The 10,223-nt window shown below is 48.0% G+C and overlaps 2 non-coding genes across 2 annotated transcripts; both read right to left on the bottom strand.

Moving 5' to 3' along the window:
* Positions 1-1,592: 1,592 nt before the first annotated feature.
* Positions 1,593-1,675, bottom strand: trnal-caa (transfer RNA leucine (anticodon CAA)). The gene has a single exon. It is a non-coding gene; the product is annotated as a tRNA-Leu (tRNA).
* A 3,745-nt stretch (positions 1,676-5,420) lies between these two features.
* trnal-uaa (transfer RNA leucine (anticodon UAA)) lies at positions 5,421-5,503 on the bottom strand. Its single transcript has one exon. It is a non-coding gene; the product is annotated as a tRNA-Leu (tRNA).
* Between the last annotated feature and the right edge of the window lie 4,720 nt (positions 5,504-10,223).

The raw sequence follows: 10,223 nt of genomic DNA, 5'->3' as shown, positions 1-10,223 counted from the left end.
AAGGAAACTGATCTGTATTGTACCTTATGTAATATTAAATTTGAACTGCTTTGCAATGTAATTGCACAAATTATACGAATAAAATACATATTGTGCAAAAGAAAGCAGCTTTCCTGTCAACACACACCTTGTCTCAGGGCACAACTTTCCTGTGATCTTGTCATACCCAACTTCGCTCTATATCTACTGACACACACACTTTACGGTCTGTCATTTCCAAAAACAAGCATTCTAAAATCAAAAGACCTTTTGTTTATTTCTCCTTTCTTTTCATTTATCCTCTATTCTTCTCAATCACTCCCTTCAACAGTCCTATTCAGATCAAGGTGGAATGTGAATAGTGTCACAACTCACCTGACACTATTATTACCCTTCTTTTCTCTTGTCTCATTCAATGGGAAAGTTTTATTCACCAGTCTGTTGCTGTTTTACACTCTTGCCATACCATCTGGTATTGCATCCATCTGAATTCTGTGCTTTCATGGCCTTACATATGTTTTCCTCTTCTGGATGATTTGTTTGCTTCTGTTCCATTCAACCAGGCTGGACCACAGGGAAGCTTAGAACCTTTGCCTTGGATGGGTCCACGTTGATCCATTACATTCAGAATCACCTCCTTGAAATAGCTCCGTAGTACAACTACAGTAACCACACAGAATCTGCTTCAAACACTCCTCCTCATTTTATCTGTTCTGACTGTCAACACCTCCAGCTCTTTTGTTTAAGTGGAACCCATCAGGTTTGTATAGGCTCCTTCTATTCTGAAAGCTGTAGCACTGGTTCAGGGAATTCAGCCCTGTTTCTCTACTCGAAAGGATCAGCCATGCTTGATCTGCCTCGTATTTTGCTTTTATTGCAACGTTACAAGACCTCCAATCCTCTGGCACCACACCTGTATCCAGTGAGGGATTGGAAAATGATGGTCAGACCTTCCACTATTTCTTAAAAGCAAAATACTGCGGATGCTTGAAATCTGAAACAAAAACAAGAAATGCCGGATTCACTCAGCAGGTCTGGCAGCATCTGTGGAAAGAGAAGCAGAGTTAACGTTTCGGGTCAGTGACCCTTCTTCGGAACTTCGGAGTTCCGAAGAAGTGTCACTGACCCGAAACGTTAACTCTGCTTCTCTTTCCACAGATGCTGCCAGACCTGCTGAGTGAATCCGGCATTTCTTGTTTTTGTTCCACTATTTCTTCCCTGGCTTCTTTCAACAGCCTGGGGTACATTTCATCTGGTCCTGATGATTTATCCACATTCAAGGATGCTCATCCCATTAAGACTTCCTCTCTCCTTAAGTTATCACGTCCAATACTTCACACTCCTCCTCCTTTAAACAATATCTGCATCACCCTCTCATTCGGGAAAACAGTAAAGTATTCATTAAGGATATTGGCAACATCTTCCACCCCGATACAAAGGTTACATTTTTGATCTTTTATGTGCCCTGCTGTTTGTTTAGTTGCCTCTTACTCTAATGTTTCAATGCAACATCTTTGGGTCCATTGTTATTTTGTTTGTCCATGTTCTTTCATGCTTTTTCTTTGCTTTTTGCCGCTGCTCCCAAACGCCTCCAGTTCAGTCAAAACACAACATGTCCGAAGTGGGACTCGAACCCACGCCTCCAGTGGAGACTGCGACTTGAACGCAGTGCTTTAGACCGCTCAGCCATCCTGACTGCCTGCGATGTGCTATCAATGCTAAGGAAATTATTCATTCTTTGTGAAAGTATTTGTGAGATTGTGGAAATGTCTGGAAGAGGAAAGACCGGCGGGAAAGCTCGGGCCAAGGCCAAGTCTCACTCCTCCCGGGCTGGACTGCAGTTCCCGGTGGGCCGTGTTCACAGGCTCCTGAGAAAGGGTAACTATGCTGAGCGTGTGGGTGCCGGAGCCCCGGTCGATCTGGCTGCTGTGCTCGAGTATCTGACCGCTGAAATCCTCGAGCTGGCCGGTAACGCGGCCCGGGACAACAAGAAGACCCGCATCATCCCCAGACAACTGCAGCTGGCCGTCCGCAAGGACGAGGAGCTCAACAAGCTGCTGGGAGGGGAGACCATCGCTCAGGGCGGGGTGCTGCCGAATATCCAGGTCGTGCTGCTGCCTAAGAAAACCAGCACTCAAGAGCTCCCAGAAAAAGTAAAGCGGCCAAAATGTCATCTAATAAACCAAAGGCTCTTTTCAGAGCCACTCACAGTCTCTGTGAAAGGGCTGGTTACTGTCAGGAGGGAGTCAGAGATGGAGTTATTGGAACAGTGGATTGACCTGTTTCACATCTGTCCAGGTGTGTTTTCAGTTCCCTCTCTGCATTTCGCTCTGTTTCTCTGCTCACACATCTCCCCCTCTAGTTAAGTGAAGAACTGAACTACAGGGTGTCAGAATCAACAATTTAATAAATCCCGCTGCCTTCGATTTGATAAATCCCGAGATTATCCCGGTACATTAACGGGAACTGGTTCGGAGCTGATGAATTAATTTAATAATGGAAGTGTCCGGGTTAATTCTCTGTTTTTCATTTGGACAGTTTGAATTGTGTTTTTTTTCTTCTCTCTGGTGATCTGAGCGCCGCTTCTCAATGAGAATCTGCTCCCGGAACAGAGTAAATGCAGGAAGGAAGAGGCCATTCTCGGGCTGTGTGTTTCTCTCCTAATCTGATCTGTTTAGACCGCACTGTTCCCAGAGGACGGAATCAGTGAGAGTTGTGCACACACAGGAGCTGAGTCCATTGCAGCGCTTTAATATGTGCCTTCCCCCCGGCCCTCCCTATTCTCCGGACACAGAGCTGTCTGTTTCCCCCGGCGGCGGGATAGAGTCGGGGATTCTCTCCCCGCAGTGTCAGGGTCTGCAACCCCGGGGAACTGGCGGTTTCAGTCAGAGTGACCGAGCTGCCTTACATATCCTGTGTACTAATCTCCAATGGATTCAAATATTAGTGAACTCATTGGGTAATGTTAGTAAATAACCCTCATGTGAACGGACCCGGCTCCATTAATGCCTTCCAAATAAAACTGGGATCCATTTCTTTTCCCCGAATGCCAGCTAACGGATCCCAGGAGCGGGGTTGAGATTGTGCTGAGCAGCAATGAGTCTCCGGTAATGCTGCTTTTTAAATTCCAGATCAGCTCTCAGTCCGACAGGCCTTTCGGGAAAGTGATGTGACAAAACAGAAACCATGTGGCCGCCCCTCCAATCTAATGGGTTTGATGATGAACAGAGATGGCAGCTCTTTCCTTTGCTGATTTGGTGGCTCTGAAAAGAGCCCTTGTTACACTTGTTACTGAAGCTGGGTTTTAGGTGCGTTCCCCGCGGATGCGGCGGGCCAGCTGGATGTCTTTGGCCATGATGGACCGGGATTATTCTGGTGAATCTGCTCATTTTCCGGCAGAAGCATCAGTCGCTGTTTGAACTGTTTAAAGTCAGAGGTGTATTAGCAGCCAGAAAGTGAAGGGCAGTTCATTGCTCCCTGCAGCATTATCCGCCTCTTTCAGGAGAAAAGATCAGAAACCGCTCGTTTCTGTCAGTCCCCGAGAAGCCTGTGAGAGGCGGTTAGTCGCTAATTTGTTCCTTTTACAGAGTGGAAGCTGATATTTGTCCCGTTTTAAATTGCTGAACCGGACCTTCCTCCCGCCGCTTACAGTTAACAGATTGACAAATGAAAACGATTCCTAAAATCGCGTCAGGATTTTGTGACGGTACATACAGTAAAACAGAACATAAAATGAGAGGTTTTAAAATTGTTGCCTGAAAATTGAAATTTTCCATCACTTCAATTCCTTCCTGCTCTGGAATTGCCAGGCTTTTTCCAATTGGAAAATCTAAGCCAATGAGAACTTCTATTTACTTATATGTGATTCTCCTATTGGTTAAGAATTGGATTGAGAAGCGGTGACCAATCAGAGACAGAGTCAAACTGCGGGGATTCCAGGCCCCCAGTAACTGAGCTGAAACTGTTCAGATTGACAAACCCTGGCAGTAGCTTCACACATTGGACACTTCACACTGAATCATTCAAGGGCTGGTGTGAGAGAAGCTTCAGATCCTGTCATTGCTCTCTGACTCATTATTCATCTCGAACCAAACAATTAATAAATGTGAAGCAGTGAAGAGACTTTTCATTCTCACTGCAGAATGTGTCATCTGGGGAAATAAGGAACTGTTATTTTCGGAGATTCCAGGTACATTCCTCCCTGAACAAATCCATTCCTAACATTCCCGATCACAGCCTATCCCAGCTCCTGTTGTCACCCGACTCCAGCTGAATTGGAGAAACTCATGTGCTGGGATTTGCGTTGTGAGGTGGGGTTTCTCCGCCAGTGTTACTGTCTTACAAACTCTCCCCCTGAATTTGTGAACTGAGACTGCACCGAACACATCCCCAGTTAGAGTGAGGGCCGGACATCCCTCTGTTTTATGACAGAGAGTGCGGAAAGGGCTGGGTGGAGGGGAGTCACCAGGGATCCTGGATTTACTCCAAATCATTTCCATGAGGAATCTGCAGGCGGGGCCTGGACAGGGATCATTTGATCAGGGGATCAGCTCTTTCCTTTGAGATGTGGGTGGCTCTGAGAAGAGCCTTTGTGTTCAGATGTTTACAAGTACCCGCGCTTTCACTTCTTTCCAGACCCTGCTTTCTGAGACTTCGCTGCTTTCGGCTTGACCTTGCTCTTCCATGTCTGCACTTTCTTCAGCGCCTTTCCGCCCGCCGCACTCTTGCCTTTTTTGACCTTCTTCGCAGGAGACTTTTTCTGAAGCGCTGCTTTCTTCACCGCCTTATTTGGCGTTGCCGCCGCCTTGCTGCTCGTTTTCTTGGCTGTTACTTTCTTGGTTGTCACTTTCTTGTCTTCTGGTTTCTTCACTAAAGATTTCTTGTCTGCTGGTTTCTTCACTGAAGATTTCTTGTCTGCTGGTTTCTTCACTAAAGATTGCTTGGCTGCTGGTTTCTTCACCTTCTTTCCCACTTTTCCCTGGGTTTTCCTTCTTGCTGATTTTCAAGGAGCCGGAGGCGCCCTGTCCCTTGCTCTTCACCAGGGAGCCTTTGCTCACATTCCTCTTGATACTTTGCTTGATCTGGGTCTTGAGCTTCTCCTGAGCGGTGGCAGACCTGCAAGGAATCAACTACCAGCTAGCGTATAAAGCGAGACCAAGGCTCAGGGCCTTCAGTTACCTGGAGGGGAGTCCGAGAGGCAGCGGATCCTGTGAGGAACCACAATCCAGGAAGGATGAGAAGGTCATTGTCAGGGTACAGAGGAGATTAAGTTAAAGATTTACCAGTTTATAAGCAAGCGCAGAGCCAAGGAACGGTGCTGGGGCAGATCAAATAATAGGAAGCTGTGATCAGTTGGAAGGCAAGAGTGATTAAATGACAGAAGAGATGATGATGCAAGGCAAAAGTCAGGGAAAGAATAAATAACATTTTATAAGCACAGATACCAGGAGTGGGGTTTGAACCCATGCAGACACATGTCCATTGGATCTTAAGTCCAACGCCTTAACCACTCGGCCATCCTGGTACGTTAGTCCACCACTGAAAATGAAATTTAATGTGATGCGGGTGCCATCTGGCCTTTTCCAATATCAAGTTATGACTCCTCTCCCATGCTAAATTGGACCCTTCATTATTTATGAACCTCAATCGGATCACCCCTCAGTCTAGGTTTCTCTAAGGTGTAGGGTCCCAACTCTTTTAGTCTAACTTGATAACCAAGATGTCTTATACTGGGAATTCGTCGAATGTCTCTCCTCTGTACCCTTTCCAAAGCCTCAATATCACCCATCATGTGAGGAGACCAAGACTGGATACAATATTCCAAGTGAGTCCTGACCAAGGTTTCATAAAAGGACAAATTCAGGACATCTCAGATACTGAAGGAGTCCGTGTCCAGAAGCAGCAAGACCTGGACAACATTCAGACTTGGGCTGCTAAGTGGCAAGTAACATTCACACCACATAAGTACCAGGCAATGACCATCTCCAACAAGAGAGAATGTAACCATCTCCCTTTGACGATCAACAGCATTGCCATCGCTGAATCCCCCCACCATCAACATCCTGGGGGTTACCATTGACAAAAGCTTAACTGGACCATTCATATACATACTCTGGCTACAAGAGTAAATCAGATAGTGGGAATTCTGTGCTGAGTAACTCAGCTCAAGGCACGTGGTGAAATGCTCATTAGGAGAGCTGGAGAAATGGACTGGTCAGGTGGGCAGAAAAGTGGCAAATGGAACTCAACTTGGAGAAGTGTGAGGTGATGCCTTTTGGTGAGGTCAAACACAGCAAAGGAATACACAATTAATGGGTGAATGCTGAGAGGTGTAGAGGAAGTGAGGGACCTTGAAGTGAATGTCCACAAATCCCTGAAAGTAGCAGGACAGGTTGATAAGTTGGTTGAGAAGGCTTATGGAATCCTTTCCTTTATTAGCCGATGTATAGAATATAAGAGCAGGGAGGTTATGCTGGAACAGTGTCAATCATTAGTTAGGCCACAACTTGAGTTCTGTGTGCAGTTCTGGTCACCTCATTCCAGAAAGGATGTAATTGCACTAGAGAGGTTACAGAGGAGATTTACGAGGATGTTGCCAGGACTGGAAAAATGCAGCGATGAGGAAAGATTGGATCAGCTGGGGTTGAATAGAGGAGGCTGAGGGGAGATTTGATTGAAATGTACAAAATTGTGAGGGGTCTGGATAGAATGGATGGGAAGGGTCTATTTACCTTAGTAGGGAGGTCAGTGACTAGGGGGCATAGATTTAAAGTGATGTGTTGAACAATTAGAGGGGAGATGAGGAAAGGTTTTTTCACCCAGAGGGCTGTGGGAGTCTGGAACTCACTGCCTGTAAGGGTGGCTGAGGCAGAAACCCTCAACTCATTTAAAAGGTGTCTGGATGTGCACCTCAAGTACCTGAACCTGCAGGGCTACGGTCCAAATGCTGGACAATGGGATTCAGCTGGGTGGCTCGTTTTTTTGGCCTGCCTGTGCTGTAAACTTTCTATGTTCTATGATTCTATGCAGACACAATTGGCCGAATGGCCTCCTTCTGCACTGCAATAATTTTGTGATTTTTGACTCTCCAAAACTTGTCAACCATCTACAAGGCACAAACCAGGATGAGTGCAGCACCAACAATACTCTAGAAACTCGAAACTGTCCAGGACAAAGCAGCCGCCTTGATTGTCACCCCATTCACCACCTGAAACATTCACTCCCTTCATCACTGACGCACAGTGGCAGTAGTGTGTACCAGCTACCAGATGCACTGCTGCAACTCACCAAGGCTCCGCAGACAGCACCTTCCAAACCGAAGACCTCCACCACTTTGAAGGACAAGGACTGCAGATGCATGGAAACACCACCATGTGCAAGCTCCCCTCCAAGTCACACACCATCTGATCTGCAAATATATCGCTGTTCATGCACTGATGCTGGGTCAAATTCCTGGATCTCCCTTCCTAACAGAACTGTGGGTGTACCTACACCACATGGAGTGCAGCAACTCAAGAAGGGAGCTCACCGCCACCTTGTCAAGGACAATTCGGGATGGGTAACAAATTCTGGCCTTGCCAGTGTCGCTCACATCCCATGAAAGAATATGCCTCATTTTATACTCAATTGTCCTCTGAATGCAGCCCAACCCTCTATTTGCTCCAACTATCACTTCACAGCATTGCTGCTGTACCTTTAGAGATCTGTGCACTAGAACATCCAGATCTCTGCTCAAAATTATTTTCTTTTTTCCACCTACTTTAATGTTTTTCCCTGAAGGGTGTATGAATGTTGAGCATTCGCCCTGTCCTCATGAATAACACTGCACTTACCCAAATTAAACATAATTTACCAGTCATGAACCCAATCTCCCAACACATTAAGATCAGCCTGAAATAGTCGAGTATCGTCTACAGTCTGAACACTCGCACAGATCTTCAAATCATCTGTAAATTTACAGATGGTGCCCCCTACACCTACATCCAGATCATTAATAAAAATAGTAAAGAGCAACAGTCCCAACACCGATCCCTGTGGGACACCACTGGTAACTGGTCTCCAAACAGATCCAGATCCATCTGTAACTACTTTCTGCCTACGTCCTGCCAGTCAGTTCCCAATCCAGATCAATATATTACCACTGATACCAGGGACTTTAATCTTATAGAGAAGCCTCTTGTGTGGAACCTTATCAAAATCTTTTGACTGAGATCTGCTAATTGAACACAGGCCGGGGATGAGGCCTAGGCCTGTCCTGCTTTGTGTGTGGGTCTCAGGACCACACAAGGTGAGATCAGCTCACTGAGCACAGGCCCATCCTGCTCTATATGGTGCTCATTACCTCACCAAATGAGAATAACTAACACACCACAGGCCATGGAGCCTCGGCCCATCCTTCCCTGATTGCGGTTCAGTGCCAACCAGGTCAGATCAGCTAATTCAGCACAGGCCGGAGATGGAAGCTGGGTCTTTCCTGCTCTGGGGACTCCGTACCATACCAGGTGCGATGAAGTAAAATACCACAGGCGGGGGATGGAGCCTGAGATTTCCCTGTTCTGTGTGGGGCTCTGGACAACAACGTGTGAGAAGAACTATCATCCCTCAGGCTGAGGAAGGAGCCTGGGCCCATTCTGTTCTGTGTGGCTCCTACCACACTGAGTGGGATCAGTTAACACAACACAGGCCATGAATACAACCAGGACCTTTCCTGCTCCGTGTGGCTCAGTATCACACCAGGTGGCATCAGCTAACACAGCACAGGCTGGGGCTGGGGCTGGAGCCTGGGCCCGCCCTGCTCTGTGGGCTCAGTAACAACCCGTAAGATGAACTTTTTTCAAAAGACTTCAGTGTATTTATCTCTGTCCAACACTCTGAGGCAGCTTTCTGTGTTTATAAAGAGTGTAATTTATTGACTGGTCTCTTGGATCAAACAGGGTAACAGACAGAGGTCTGTGTGCAGAGGGTTTGGGGGTGAGCTCTGATTCCTAACCCTTTCTGGATTGTGAGGAATAAAGAATGAATGAGAGAGAGAGAATGTGGGAGAAGGGATGATGGAAGAATTTGACCGTGAACCTGATTAAAAGTGGCTCAAACGCAAGATAATATTAAGATATCAAGAGCAGAACATTAACATAATCTGAGTTCCGCGATCTGGTCGGGTCCCATTCCCCTGAAGTGAGGAATGAACGGGTGGGGAAATTCCGCCTGGAGTTATATTTGTCTCCAATGAAGATGAGTTCACAGTGAGGCTGGAATAGCTCATTTGGGAGAACACTAGATTGAAGAACCAGGATACAATCCCTGGTTTCATCAGTTTTAATTTGGTGTCTCCTTCATTTTAAGTAGAGAGAATCAGAGGGGAGATTTTCCACTCTTGACCCCATGGGCTGAATTTTAAACTAACGGTGCGGCTCTCGGCAGAGGCACCGGAAGTGGGTGCCGTCACCACACGAGTGAAATGTGGCCGACCGACCCCGATCACGGAGCAGCCGACCAATTAATGAAGGGGAGGCGTGGGGCCCATGTAAACAAGGACCAGAGGTAGGGACCGAGGCACCGATGGCACCGACATCTGACACAACGGCAGGTGCTGGCACCATATTGAAAGGGCTGCCAGACCTGCATTCACTGCTGCCTGGTTTAAAGGAGTGTCTTCCTGAGAGCCCTCTGCTGCCCCAGAACCCGTTCTGCTGCCTCTGCTGCCCCAGGACCCATTCTGCTGCCTCTGCTGTCCCAGAACCCGTTCTGCTGCATCTGCTGCCCCAGGATCCGTTCTGCTGCCCCAAGACCCGTTCTGCTGCCCCAGGACCCGTTCTGCTGCCTCTGCTGCTCCAGGACCCGTTCTGCTGCCCCAGGGCCCGTTCTGCTGCCTCTGCTGCTCCAGGACCCGTTCTGCTGCCCCAGGACCCGTTCTGCTGCCTGTGATGCCCCAGGACCCGTTCTGCTGCCGCAGGACCCGTTCTGCTGCCTCTGCTGCTCCAGGACCCGTTCTGCTGCCCCAGGACCCGTTCTGCTGCCTCTGCTGCCCCAGGACCCGTTCTGCTGCACCAGGACCAGTTCTGCTGCCTCTGCTGCTCCAGGACCCGTTCTGCTGCCCCAGGACCCATTCTGCTGCCTCTGCTGCCCCAGGACCCGTTCTGCTGCCTCTGCTGCTCCAGGACCCGTTCTGCTGCATCTGCTGCCCCAGGACCTGTTCTGCTGCCTCTGCTGCCCCAGGACCTGTTCTGCTGCCTCCGCTGCCCCAG

The sequence above is a fragment of the Heterodontus francisci genome, unplaced genomic scaffold, assembly GCF_036365525.1.
Source record: "Heterodontus francisci isolate sHetFra1 unplaced genomic scaffold, sHetFra1.hap1 HAP1_SCAFFOLD_88, whole genome shotgun sequence".
NCBI lineage: Eukaryota > Metazoa > Chordata > Chondrichthyes > Heterodontiformes > Heterodontidae > Heterodontus > Heterodontus francisci.
Note: the sequence above shows the minus strand (reverse complement) of the source record. Positions and strands in the feature narration are given on the sequence as shown.